At 35.2% G+C, this 15,124-nt stretch overlaps 1 protein-coding gene and 1 pseudogene across 7 annotated transcripts in view; one reads left to right on the forward strand and one right to left on the reverse strand.

Annotated features, from left to right (window-relative positions):
• The window catches only part of Fer (FER tyrosine kinase), a 415,378-nt gene that overhangs the window by 206,630 nt on the left and 193,624 nt on the right, over nucleotides 1–15,124 (reverse strand). The window lies entirely within an intron of this gene.
• LOC110348469 (serine/threonine-protein kinase LATS2 pseudogene) lies at nucleotides 10,800–12,024 on the forward strand (annotated as a pseudogene).

Below are 15,124 nucleotides of genomic sequence, written 5' to 3' on the forward strand. Positions count from 1 at the left end.
TCGGCTGAGCCTACCTCCTGGTCAATCTGTTAGTGAAATGCAAACACATGAGTAAGCCCAAGCTAACCAAGTAGAAGAATCAACCAGTCAACCCACAGAACCATGAGAAATAATGTTATTCTTTTTAGACACTAAGTTTCTGGGTAGTGCCTTATACAACAATGGATAACTAAAACAAGAACCAACAGAGGATTATACTCAGGAAGAAGACAGTTTCTAACAAGGAGTTATTAAAATTAATTTTCAAAAAGAGAATTAATTTTTAAAAAGCAGCAGAGGTTTCAAATAGAGTAGGGGTTGAGGTCACTGCTGCTAGTAATGAGAAGTTGTTTGAGACGTGAGGGTTCAATTTCAGTAAGGTGTAGAGTCCTTTTTTGCTGGGCTTCAAATAAGTGGTTTATCAGAAAATATGCTCATAAGACAGATACTCTTATAAGTTACTTGATAAAAAAGAAAAGAGGTATTTTTTAAATGATTGAAGTGGAAGAAAACAAATGAAAGCTTTGACCACTATTGTTTAACATTGGGATAAAGTGTTGAGGAAAAAGGCCATAAGGAGGAATTTAAAATAATACACACCTTAAAAGATGTAAATAGAGAAAACTGATATGTCACAGGCCCAGGTGGGATTAAGAAAGGCAAAGTAGGTAAGTTAACCAGAGAAAAATGAAAGACCCAGGTGAGATGAAAAGTGCTGTGATACAAGTGCATGATGGAGGTTGGGACAGGTGGATATAATTTTGGTAGTGCATGCAGGAATTTTTTTTCTCCAGTTTCTTTTAAAAGAAGCAAGGTCACTCAGCAAGACTGAAGGACAGAAGACAATTTAAGGGCTTGAGAAAAATGATAAAATTCGAAATATCTGTGGGAAATGTAGTAATAAACTAGATGGACACTTCATCTCCACGATGACCACAGGATTATAACTTTAATTCATTGGTATTTTATCTTTCTATGGTTATCAGAAGTAAAACATCCACAGAGATGGATCACAAGTGCTCAACATTATTAGTCATTAGGGAAATTAAAGCCACAATGATATACCCTTATATACCTATGAGAATGACCAGAAGTAATACCTAACTTGTTTTTCTTTTAAATTGGCAAAACCAAGAGTTGGCAAGAATGTGAGGTTAACAGAATTTTTATGCATTGTCCATGGAAATGCAAAGTAGTACAGTCATTTTGGAAAACAATTTGGCAGTTTCTTATAGTCAGACATATATTTCCTAAATAAAACACCAGTCTGCTCCTAAATACACACTCAAGAAATGAAAAATTACAGTCCACACTAAATTAGTGAATGTTTATAGTGCTTTTATTCTTAATCATCAAATACCAAAAATATCTTTCAACTGATGAATGAATAAAAAACTGGCATACATACACCTGATGGAATAAAATTACTAATGTATGTAGCAATATGGATGAATCTCACTTGTACTTTGCTAAGTAAAAAAAAATCAAACTTGAAAGCCTCTCTACTATGATATGATTCCTTTTAATATGATACTTTTGATCAGTTTCAAAGTGCTAGGTTGAAAGGTGGGATGTAATTGTTCCATAATTATGACAGTAGTTACACAGCTATATCCATTTGTCTAAACATATCCAAAATACTGCTGATTTTAATTACTCTGTATAAAAATTATTCCTCCTTAAAGTCTATGAAACTATGTAAAGTACCTCTTCGAAATGAAATGATACTGCAAAGATGATATCTTCTACTATTTTTGGCCAAAACACAATCTAGGACCCTACACTAATGCAATGTTAATATCTCATGTATTTCAAAATCAAAGCTATTACTAAAAATATTATTGAACCAATATCAATAAGCCATGTAATTAAAACTACTTTTTAATCCTAAAGTTAAAGATCATGTCTCAATTTTCTGAATAAATCTATAAAAGCCTCTGAATGCAGTCTATTCCAAAACATGACATTTGCCAAGCACATCAGAATACACAAAGAACAACAGTATTTTAATTTTGTTCAGTATTAAAGTTAAATAAACTTTTGAAATAAAGTGAACTTTGCCAAAGCTTTTGCTCTGTAATTTTGCTCTTAGGATCAACACATTGCTTTAATTAAGAAGGAGTGACTTAGATAACCATATAACCATCACAATCACTTCATTTAGGTTCATGACAGAAAACATTTGCATTAGAAAATAAAAGTAGGTTTGTTCAGAAAGTGGCTTAGGTTACAATTTTTTACTCATCTTTGTAAATCAGAGGTCTCCTAACAAAACAAAACAAAGTCTACTAGAGTTGTTTTTCACCATAGGTGAAATATAAAAAGTAAAATTTGCTTACTGCTCAATGAAAATTCTTCATAGCTTTCTTCATTTTACTCTCATTACAGAAGAATAGAAAAGGAAAATTGTTTAACCTCCTCAAGATTCAATCTCATTTATAAAGTGATTTTAATCCTCTCTACCTATAAGCATACAAATAGCTTTGTTAAATATAGTATAAGCAAAACCATGAGGTGTTTGTAGAATGTATCTGAACCAATCAATACTTATTAAAAACAAGAATAATTTAAAATTATTTATGGTTGCTTTTATGCAAAGAATAAGAATAAAAATGATCTCCATATGTATTACTTCATATTAAGTTATACTCTGAATAAAAACAATATTTAGTTAAAATGTAATAATTAATTTACTCATTCTTATAATGATTGGACATTTCCCGGGTATGCACCACTATTTAAGCATTTAAAAGTACAAGAAGGCATGGCACTTTTTTTTTTTTGGTACAGGGGATAGAACTTGGGTTCTTGTGCTTGCGCAGCAGGCAGCGAAACCACTGAGCTAAATCCCCGGCCCTGTGGCACTTATTTTTAAGGAACCTCAACTTAAACTCTTTGTATTCAACATGCTTTCATTTATCTCCAAAAACATGTGTCCCTAATATTTCCTAAGGGTTCCAAAGTTGTTTTTGTTTTTGTTTTTGAGATCCTTTGTCTAGATCAGAATTGTCTGTCAACCAATTTAGCTGTCTGTCATTCTTGGAATTTAAACATCTCTGCATATGTTCACATGTCTATGTACACATAAACAAGTGTTGAAATCTTCCATAAGTAGGTGATACATGCTTGTATGTGTATATATCACACTTCATCTAAATAGAATTCTGACCATTAACATACCTCACATGTAACATATAACTGTATTTGAGAATGCATGCATGCACACAACAATACATAGGCTGGTTATGCTCCACTGCCAACCTACTTCCTCCTCCAACCCTTCTATTCTCTGCCCTGCTCAGCCTGTCCTGTATCCCAGGCTGACTCCTCCCTTAGACTTCACTATAACACTGTTGTTGATAGACCTCCAGTTAGATTCCAGTATGACAACCTAGGGTGGAAGAAAAGGTCTCTTTACATACTCACTCCTTTCCTACTAAGTGCTGTGTTTTCAGCAGCTGCTGCATCTCTTCATGACTGGAGATTCTTTGGGGCAGCCCAGATCCACCTGGAATTCCATAACTATTTCTGCATTTTGTGAACTCCCACTGTGGCTGGTTTCTAGGAAACTAACCACCTCTCCTTGTTCCTTTAGTCTTGCCAGTACTTCTATCCTTAATTTACTTTAAAATTTCTCTTCATTTGAGCCATTTTTACTGAATTCTGTTTTCCACTAGCTCTTTGCTTATATGTATACAAATAGATATTTATCACCCATACATGGACAGTATGATACCTAAGATACAAATATGCCAACCTCTACTAAATGGCAAATGAAACCAGCAACCTAAACAGATAGAATTATTAATTGCTTCATGGGACTCAAAACTAAACAAATGCTGAAAAGATATGCTTTTGAGTTTTTATTTTTGTGACTATGAAAATAATACATGTGTCCATGACAGAAAATATTGCAAGAAATTACTAATACTACTGTGCTTTCTAACATAAATTTTGAAATATCTTAAAACTAATTTGTAATCATGCTGCATATTTGTAATCACATTGTTCTGTGACCTAACCATTTAGTTAGAAGCATACTGTATGTATATTACTATGACATTAATTCAATTTTAATAGGTTACACAACATGCTTTTATATGCATTTATAATCATTTATCTGTTTCATTTGTGGACATTTGGATTGTATCCATTGTTTTACTACTATTTTCAATGCATTGCGTTGGTGAAGCTCAAGTTCCTAATATTTCTTTATAATATATACCTAGAATTAGCATTATTAGAAAAACATGACTATTTTGAAGCTAGTAATAAGGGATATATAATAAAATATTCTGCGATTATAGAAAGATTTATATATTCTGTTTGCAATATGTAGCCACTAGCCTTATGTGGCTATTGAGAACTTGAAGTGTGATCAGTGAGATGAAGGAAATAAATATTTAATTTAAGCATTCAGTGGAGCTGGTGGCCATTTACTATTGCATAGCACAGCTCTGGATGCCTACTGCCCAAATGTCATCTAGAAAAGTAGCAATTTATATTTTCATAAGAGTGGTCATTTCTTCATATCATCGTTAGCAATGGCACTTATTTTCTAATACAAATATCAGCTTATCAGGAAAAGATAAAGTTTAACTGTTTCTTTAAAATTTATATTTCTTTGTTTAGGATAAGTACATTTTCATGTTTTCTATTTGTTTTCATAAATTATTCTTTTTCTTTGTCCATTTTTCTATTAGATAATATGTTTTCTTAGAATAAATGCATTCTATATTAGAGAAACTAAAGTCCACCATTTCTGTAGCAAATTATTATTATGATGATTTTTTTGTGTATGTGTGGTACTGGGAATCAAACTCAGGACCTTGTGCTTGTGAGGCAGGCATGGCACCACTGAGCTAAATCCCTGGCCCTGGCAAATTATTTCTTAATTTTGTTTATAATGCTTCTTTATAAGGAAAAGATTTATATTTTAACAAAAGCTTATTGATCTTAATTTATTTTTATTTTTATTCCAAGCCAGCTTACACAGTCTCAAGTCAGTTGATACATAATTTATTCATCACCTTTATGAAAATGAAGAATAAAGATTAAATAATGAATGCATAATTTTTAAAATCATGGAAAATAAAATATTGAGAGAAAAAAACACAAAAAGACTATGCTAGGTTCAGAAATAAAATAAATACCTTCAAAAAAAGAGAGATAAACAGTTGATGCTAAAAAATAAACTGTACTTCTTGGTGCTGTGAGGGTGGAATTAGACAAGTACAGTAAGTCTTTTCCTTAGTAAACGAGACTAAAAATACAACCAGGATCCCACCTTGAAGCTGCAATTATATAATTCACAAAAGTGAATATTTATATATATATATATATATATATATATATATATATATATATGAAAAGACATTCAATCTCTCTAGTAATCAGGGCAATATAATTGAAACCGTATCTTCAAAAATATTACATATGTTAAAGATATAGAGAAAAGAAAATTCTTCCCCTGTTGATAAGGGTATAAACTGGCACAAACACACTGGGAAGTAATTTAACAACATCTAACAAAATTAAGTATTTGCAGACCCTTTCTTTTTACAACTTCATTTCTAGTAGACATTAAAAGTGTCCATCAAACAAGAAGGAGTAACGAAAAAAGTGATGGAAAACTAAACACTCATAAATAAGAAAGGATTCCCATCATTTCTGGCCCCATGGATGAGCCTGGAGGAAATTATATTAAATGTAAGTCAGTCAGGCACAGAATGACAAATACGGCACTGCATGTTCTCACTCAAATATAGAAGCTAAAAAAGGTGATTTCACAGAAGAAGAGAGAAGAGCAGTTAGCAGAGACTGAGACGAGAAGAGGTGGTAAGTGGAGAGAAGATGCCCTACCAGTTCAGAGATGCAGTTCAATAGGAGAAACAACTTCTAAGGTATAAAATATTGAAGGGAACTATGGTTGACAACAACTTAGTGTATTTCACAACAAACAGCCAGTCAAGTGAAGAAAATTTTGAGATGTCCCACACAAAGAAATGATAAATATCAGAGGTTATATGCCAATTAGCCAGTCTGATCATTACACATTATATACATGTACTAAAATATCACACTATACTGCTAAATATGTATAATTTAAAAATTTAAATTAAAAAACCAAAACATTCATTAAAAGGAAAATTTATGAACTGTTACAACTTAAATTTTAAAACTAATTAGAAATTAAAACCAACAAAAGTAAATGAACTGGAGCTATAATGTCAAAGAGAAAATACAATTTTTTAAATTCTGAGTACGAAAAACAAGCTGCAGAATAATAAGCTCACAGAAAATCTGAAAACTTGCAACAAATGCTACACATGCAAATAAGTATTTTTTATGGCCAGTACAAGCAGGATAACATAGTAACATTATAAAAATTCAAAAAATATAAATTCCAAGAAGCAAGTAACCCTGAGACTAGAAAATAATAGAGATTTAAGAAGGAAATCTTGTCTTTTGCAGCAATATCGATGAAACTGGAGGACATTATACTAAGTGAAATAAGTCAGGCTCATACTGAATGATCTCAATTATAAGTGGAATCCAAAGAAGGTGATTACAAGAGAGTAAAATTGTGGTTTTCAGGGTCCAGTGAAGGGGAACAGGTGATGCCTTGAAGATGGAAAGATGGAGAGATATTGGGGCAAAATAAACATAGATAATAAGAAGTTGGGAGATCTTTCTCAAATGGGAAGGAGAATAAGAGATGAAGGGAGAGGAAAGAAAGGGTATGGAAAAAACAACTGAAGAAAAAATGAGAATAGAGCTTTTGTAAATGAGAAAGGAACCAAGAATTAGAGGGAGCAGGGAGGGATGGAAGGGGTAGGGGACAAAAGAAAAGAATTAAAATGGATTATGTACATGTACCAACTCCCCATGATAAATGTAATCATTATGTACTGCAAACATATACTAATAAAAAATAAGTTTAAGGCAAGATGAATAAGTTTTGGAGATCTATTATATAGTATGGTTAATAACAATGTGTTGTATTCTAGAAAAATTGGTAAGAGTAGATCTTAAAATTTTCTCACCACAAAAAAGATAAACCTGGGCCAGTAGTTGTCAGGGGTTAAAGGAGGAGGCTGACCTCAAATGGATAGCTTGAGGGAACATTTTGGGTTGAAGAAATAACGTTGGAGCTCAACTGTCACATGTTTACATAACTCAGTATTTGTCAAATCTCTTCACTGTACATCAAAATGAACAGATTTCATAGCATACAACTTGAAAATAGTAAATGTATATACGAAACATTAATTCAAAATTCCGGTTTTTAAGTTCCAAAAGATAGTTTGAAAGTACATATTCACTGAAAAATTTAAACATTCATTTATAAATGATATGCTTTACAGGTTGATATAGGACTAGTATTAAAATATGAATAAATATTGGTAATTACAGAATACAGGAATATTACATAGTAGAAAATTTTTTTGTACTAAGGATTGAACCCAGGGCCTTTACAATGAATTATATGCCCAGCCTTTTTTAAATGTATTTTTTATATTTTATTTCAAGACAAGATCTCAATAAGTCCCTGAGTTGCCAGGGCTGGGCTCGAATTTGAGATCCTCTTCTGCCTCAGCCTTCCAGAGTGCTGGGATTATAGGTGTGTGCAACTCCATCGGGTTACAGAGGGTATTCTTGCTACTTATTATTTACTAGTTTTCCTGCTTCCAGAACAGATGCTGATTGGAGAGCAGATTTTACTATATTTGTGTTTTCCTTTTCAGGTGTTAAATATAGAAGAAAAAAAAAACTTCCATGGATTCCCTTTTTAATTTCCCTTAACTAAGCTGGATCTCTTGTCCTATTTTGGATATTTTTTTATCTTAACTTTCCACTTACGCTTCGTAATTTTCTATTTGAAGGCAGACTACATTTTACTCTTTTGATATCTATTGGAGTTCCAGGACTTTCTGGTTATGTCCTTATAACAATTCACATTATGTATCTTATTTATTTTCACTATTGCTTAATTCTCATTACCGTTTAAATGTCAAATATCAAGCTCAAAGGTCATGTCCTTTCACCTTTGAAACTGTCTCAAGTTTGACATTAAACTTTCATTATAAAGACAGATGTGGTTGGATTTGTGGATACTGTATTTCACTCAGTTATTTAATAACAAAGGAACAGTCTCATCTTGAAGTTGAAGTATATAAAAAGGAAAAAAACTACAATTATTCAGCCAAAGGAAAAGAAAGTTTTGAGCTGATTTAATATATTCCATGCCTAAGTTATACCCTGAGGGTTTTAAACAGCTTAGAGAAACTTTTTCCTGAATAAAATAGCAAGTGCTAAAAAAGTACTTAAAATAAGTTTATTGAATGAATGAATGAATGAATAAAAACAAAGAGATCTTTGAAGTACAGATAAAATGTTCATTTCTCTCGAATTACAAATTTTGCATAAATTAAGTGGCAACCTTGAAATATATGTGTAGCTCTTTAAAAATATATAACAATTGGTCCATCTTTTTGAAAAGCTTAATTTTTATCTCTTTTTATCAGATTGCAAAGCCTTAAAAATATGTAAATGAGTAATTTTTACTAAGTTGTAAATATTATTCTATCTTAGATCATGACAGCTCATTGTCTTCAGTCATTCAGGATTACAAAATATTTCTATATCATTGCTTTATGAAGAACTAGAGTAATTAAACTATTTAATAATCTAATCATCTGCTTTAGTGGTAAAATAGAAGCCATCTAAATAAAATACATACCCCCCATACAGGTACATGTAGATATACAGATAAAATGAGGTTGACATGCTGTATCAATCTTCATCTCTAATCTCCATATTTTAGGTTACTGATAATTTTCTTGCTGTCACACTTATTATAAATGAGAGTACAAGATATACTGCACATTGGTATATATGTATATGTGTGCATATGCATACATAAGTAAATATTTATAGCAAACTCATAGGCACAATTTGAAAATACATATTCATTCTAATTCTCAACAAAGCCTTATTTTGTGCCAGATAAATTATGTACATATTTTAATGTTAAGAGTAGAGTAGTGAGACTATTTTAATAATAGCAGTGTGAAAAATTATAGATGTTAGTCTAGAAACACATTCTGAAAAATGCCAGGATAGAGAATCTCTGTATTGTTTGATTTCATTTAAACTTCATCTTAAAAATTCTAATGAAGATGACTCAGCCCTCCCTTTCATTGAATAATTATATTACATTCTCTCTTATTTCTGGCCTTATAAATACACATTATCTATGTCTATCTTTTGAGACTATTACCTATATCTCTTTCAACCACCAAAAATGTCATCCCTATTATTACCTCTTTTCTCACCAATCTCTTTCATTCTCTCCATCTATAATTTTTATTTAAACATCCTTACCTTTATATTTGTGTGTCTTTGCATGTTATTAAGGGGGTAGTTAGAATGGGATGTACATACACACTTACACATACAGGCACCAACCGTACATGTTTCATAATTCTCTAAGCAGAAATATTAATACATACGAACCAAGATGTCATAAACAATACTTTTTACAAATTTCTAGGTTTACTATGTTGATATTACCAATCTTTTTAAAAGTTTTATTATTAAAATCTATGTATACAAAAAAGATAAATGAGAAACATCAGGTTTAAACAAGTTAGCAAAATCATGCTTCCTTCTCATATTACCTGCGTTGATAATATTCACACTAAATGAATTCCACTTACTTTAAATTTCACCAATGTTTTATTTCAGTGCCCATGCTAATTTAACAAACAAACAAAACTTTGACTTTTGGTGATACAAGCTAATGTGAAGAAACTATTTACTTTTGTGTGTTTGTGACGGAAATAATTAAAGGGGTGTTCGTCAGTGGCAGCCACCAAAGGCCTGCTGACCCCTCAAGCAGCAGCCTCCATGCAGACTGGCAAGAGCTGGGTGGCATCACTGGGCCACAGTGGTCACCACACCCTGCTGCAGCAGCCTGGGAAGCGCTGCTCCCGCACATGGCCTTTTAGTCCAACAGTCAGGGCCCAGCAGGTTCAGCTCCTGCAATGGCCAGCAGCCCCTGGTCTGCATGCCACAACAGGTGGAGCCTCCCTGCCGACTCCACCATGGTCATGGCTATTGTCACTGCACCCTGCACCTGGTGAAGAACATGTGGGTGTCTCACCCACTCTGGCCTAGCACGCAGGATGTGGAGAACAGTGGCCCAGAGTGCTGACACCTGCTGTGCCCTACCTGAAGCACCTACTACTGCACTGCAAATCAGAGCAGTATGACCAGGCCAGCCTGTGCACGGACATGCAGCAGAGCCCATCAACAGGAGCAGCAAGAGCCACAAAAGGGCCAGCCAGGGGTGACAAAGGGCAGCAAGTATAAAAGGCTGATCCAGACCTCTGCAGCTCCCATCCACAAGAACAGCAGAGAGGAGAGAGAATCCAGCATCTGGAGCTACTTCAAGTTCTTCATGGAGCAGCACATGGAACGTGTCATCAAAACCTACCAGCCAAAGGTCAGTCGGAGGTGGCATCTGGAGCAAGAAATGGCCAAGGCCAGACTCTGAGGCTGAGCAGGACCAAATGAGGAAGACCCTCTACCAGAAGGGGTCTAATTACAACAGGCTCAAGAGGGTAGAATGACATGTTGTTGGCTATGAAAATCAAAATTCTGGAAATCAGGAAATGTGCCTGACCTCAGTGACATAGCTAGAGTGTGGCTTGGGGCAGTCATTAAATTTGCCACCTCCAACATGTCTTCCCTGTGTTAAAATGGAGTAAACTGTTACAACTAATTTTTGTTTTGGCCAATAATGCTGCCCAAAAAATGTGGCGCCTAGGGCAGATCACCTCTCCCTCCTCTGTTAACTATACCCCTGCCTGGCCTGCACAGGGACCACAAACACCTTCTACATCATAAAGCCCCTGGGAAAAAAGATGTGCTGAGCTGGAACCAGGTAGCCATGTCAAGGCCAAGGGACATCCTGGTGGAGGCAAACAAAGAGCAAGCAAACTCTACTACTCCTCCAAGAGGAAAATGGCTTGTGAAGATATGGGGAAGGAGGCGGGATGAGGAGCCTGCTGACTCTGACGATCCATAAGCACTTGCCCCAGTTCCACACACAGAGTTGACTTTGGTCATGGAGTGCCCGCCAGATGGGTTTTATCTACCAAGACATCAAGCCTGACAACATTTGATAGATCTGCAAGGTCACATCAAATTGATAGATTTTTTTGGCATCTGCACTGGATTCAGGTGGACTCATTTGAATTCTAAATCCTTCCAGGAAGGTGAGGGGAACCACATCAGCGAGGACAGCATGGAGCCTGGTGACCTCTAGGGTGACCTGTCTAATTGTAGATGTGCAAATGGGCTGAAAGCCCCAGAGCAGAGAGCATAGAAACAGGACGGAGGTGTGTGGCACATTCCCTGGTTGGGACTCCAAATATTATCGCACTGGAGGTGCTCCTGCACAAAGGCTACGCCCAGCTCTGACTGTGTAGCTTTGGCACAATTCTCTTCCAGATGCTGGTGGAGCAGCCACTCTTTTTATGCCTACCCCCATGGAAACCTAGCTGAAGGTAACAAACTGGGAAAACACACTCCACATTCTGGTCCAGGGAAAGCTGAGCAATAAGGCCAGGGCCTCACCATCAAACTATGCTGTTCTGCCTACTGTCAACTGATAAGGAATGGGGCTCACAACCTGAAGGCCTACCAGTTCTTCAGTGGCATCAACTTCCATAGCAATATCCAGAAGCAGCAAGCCCCTGTGTTCCCACCATCAGCCACCCTGTGGACACCTCAGATTTTAAACCTGTGGATGAAGACAGCCTGAGGAATGAGGCCAGTGAATGCAGCACCAAGGCCTGGAACAAGTTCACCTTCCCCTGAATGTGCATTTTAGGAGTTCACTTTCCAGAGGTTCTGTGATGACCTTTTAGGTGCCCAAGGCCTTCAGGAGCAGAAGCTTGACCATCTAAGAACTCAGATCTAGAAAGTTCCAACCTGGTGGATCAGACCGAAAGCTCCCAGCTGGTGTACATGTAGATGATGACCATGTGCCCTGCAGCTACATTTTCAGAAGGCACTGCAGCTGTTCCTAAACCTGTTGACAGGGAAGTCCTTGTTTTCAATTAGTTGACCGACTGCACCACTTGAAATTCTGGTCTTCACCAAGAAAACCCAAAATCAACAAGAAACTTTTTAAAAAAGGTCTCAAGTTTAGCAGACAGTCATTTCTAGATTTGGCTGAAGGGTGGTGGGGGCAGGGGGGCAGGGGTGGGAAGACATGGCTTTGAATTGGCTTTTGGGCACCTTTACTACATTAAAACAATATTTTTAAAAATTTAGTACAGTTTAGAAAGCCTTTATTATGCTAATATCTATTTTTTCCTTACTAAATTATAGGGATTAACTTTGACAAATAATGCTGCTGTTATTTTCTACATTTGTACTTCATCCATAGCATTCACGTTTAGAAAAAGACATAAAAATTGAAGAACTTGTGATAGAAAATCCTGCCAATGATGTTAAAAAAAGACGATGCTGTGCTGAGACATCACAGACCATTTTATCCACACAATGGTTTTTGTTTTATATTTTTCCCTACATTTAAAAATTGTAATATGCTAAAAGCTGCTTTTTTTTTTTGCTTTTTTGCATAAGATAGTATAATAGTAAGAACAAAGTAATGGTGTGAGTGTGTTTCAGATGTTTGGTGTATAAGAAGTACTGCATGCACAGGGTTTTCCAGCAGGTCCTGTGAATGTTCTTAGCTAATATTTTTAAATGAGGGATTCTAGACAGCATCTTGGTAACATATCATATGGGTGATGTCTTCATTATGATTGTATCCCTTAACTGTTTTGTTAAAGAAATACAGATATGTAATTGAGAAGTGTGTGTGTGTGTGTGTGTGTGTGTTGGGTATGGCTGGATTATTTTGGGGACAAATATAAACATTTTTCATATAATAAACTTTATATAACAAAAAGGATTAATTCAGCTATACCAAAACATTCAAGGACTCATAAATCTATGTCAATTTTTCTAGTCAGTCTGCTAACTCTTGATGTAGCTGGTGTGAGGAATTCAATAGCTAGGACCCTACTCCTTAAAATTTTTACTGAAATATTGCCCACACTGAAAAGTTTACTGAACTTTATTCCTCCTGATTTCTTCTCTGAGATGTTGCCATGCTGACTTAAATATACTTACGATTCTTTGATACTGTTTTTAGTGTGCTTTAAAGTATCAAATCTTAACTTGGTTTAAGAAATACATTTTTCTCACTTTTTAAAAAAAAAAACAAAGATTGTTCAAAATGACATTGAAATAAAAATAAGCAATACATATTAACATACATATTATATATTAAGTAAAAAATTCAATTCTTTTATGCTTTTTAAAAACTCTGATGCTTCACACTTTTCATTATATTATTCCATACAATTTTTTCTTCACAGTCTTACCATAACATATCCATTATTTAGGAAACACATATCTAGGCAACAACACTTATAAGTTCATCAGTGTCTAAAAAAAGTGTGCTGGCTTATATTTGCATGAATAGCATATTCTGAAGTCTGCTATGCTAGTATCGTGACTTACAATATTTTTGCTATTTTATAGCATAGTAATGCCATGTTATTTACAGCACTCTGAAATATTTCCATGCAGTAGGTTCTTAGGAACTCAATTATTATTTATTGGTATATCATTGCTTTTGAAAAGCTTCTAGTGACATAATTTATCATTGAAAATTTTAATCCTCCCCACCAAAAAAAAAAAAAAAGATTTAATAGACTGTTTCTGTAGTATGGTTCAAATCACATAATCCAATCTTTAAAACTTTATTGAGTATTCAGGAAGTACAAGGCACCATAGGAACATAAAAATTATGATACATTCTTCGATCTTTCACTGATTACAGGCGCAATATGAATGCTTACAAATAACTAACATCATGGTGAATGGAGTACAAATGATCTTCAAATCAAGAGAAACTATTACAGGCCTAGCTATATGACTTTAAATTCCTTCATATTAAATAGTTATGTATTCCCATGCTCACTCCACATGCAACTTTTGTAATGGAAATACAACTAAATATCTATATTTACATAATTGCTTTCTTGGACATTTTTCAAAGGCTTATATTAACCAACAAGGTGCAATGTGAGAGAAACAGTCACATATACAAAAAAGAAAAAAATCTAATGTAATAAAATAAAGAAAAATATAAATAAGTAGCAATAGTAAGCTCATCTTTAAAAATAAAATGGAAAGATACTGCCAGAGAGAAAAGAATATGCTAAATGATATAGAATTCTGTATAGGCTGTAAATTCATAAATGCCAATGTTTGCTTGAACCAAGGTGTGGTAAGATGGAGGGATAGAAATACCCTTGGTACAACTTTGAGAAAGAGAAGAGTAAGCCCCACAAAGGAGAAAATATATCCTATTCAGAGAAAGGGAATTAATCCATGGGCCAAACTTTTAATCCATCTGAGAATGACTCTACCTGACACCGGAGAAGAAATGCATTACATTCACTCAGCAAACTCTCCAAGGGCTATGGCAATGCCATCTTGATATGGGCCTATTATTAGAAATTAAATTCCTTTGACAATCAGAAGCTTTAGAGTGATCCCAATTAAGGGCCCTGTGAATGCTGGGCTGGGTGGGTGGGAGAAGGACATTTGAGACAAGCTGATGGGAGTGTGGGACAAGGGCACTCTGAGAGGTCTGAGCAGCAGGGAGTGCAGGCTATGATAGAGAGGGACACAGGGAGTGCAGAGGTTAATGCCCCAACCCTCAGTAACTGGAGAAGAACAGTGTATTGCTATAGAACAGTGTGCTTTAGAGAAGGAGGGCTGACAGAGCAGTGGGTGCCCATAAGCATGTCTCCAACACAGAATTTAGTGGTTCAATTAGTCCTTCCAACCTCTGAGGCTTCTCAGGAACTCATAGCCTGGCCACAGCTTAGTCATTTGCCATATGTCCCAGGTTTGCTGTCTAGACTCATCTGGATGGAGGACATTCCAGACAGGTGCAGCCCAGAAGCAGGTAAGGTAAGGTCACTAAAGAGGGTGTGTGCAGCCCATACTCAGGCCTCACCCGCAGGTGTACAAACTGAGGACATTG

Source organism: Heterocephalus glaber, unplaced genomic scaffold (assembly GCF_053883595.1).
Source record: "Heterocephalus glaber isolate CG9 unplaced genomic scaffold, H.glaber_assembly_v1.0 deba00001465, whole genome shotgun sequence".
Classification (NCBI taxonomy): Eukaryota; Metazoa; Chordata; class Mammalia; order Rodentia; family Bathyergidae; genus Heterocephalus; species Heterocephalus glaber.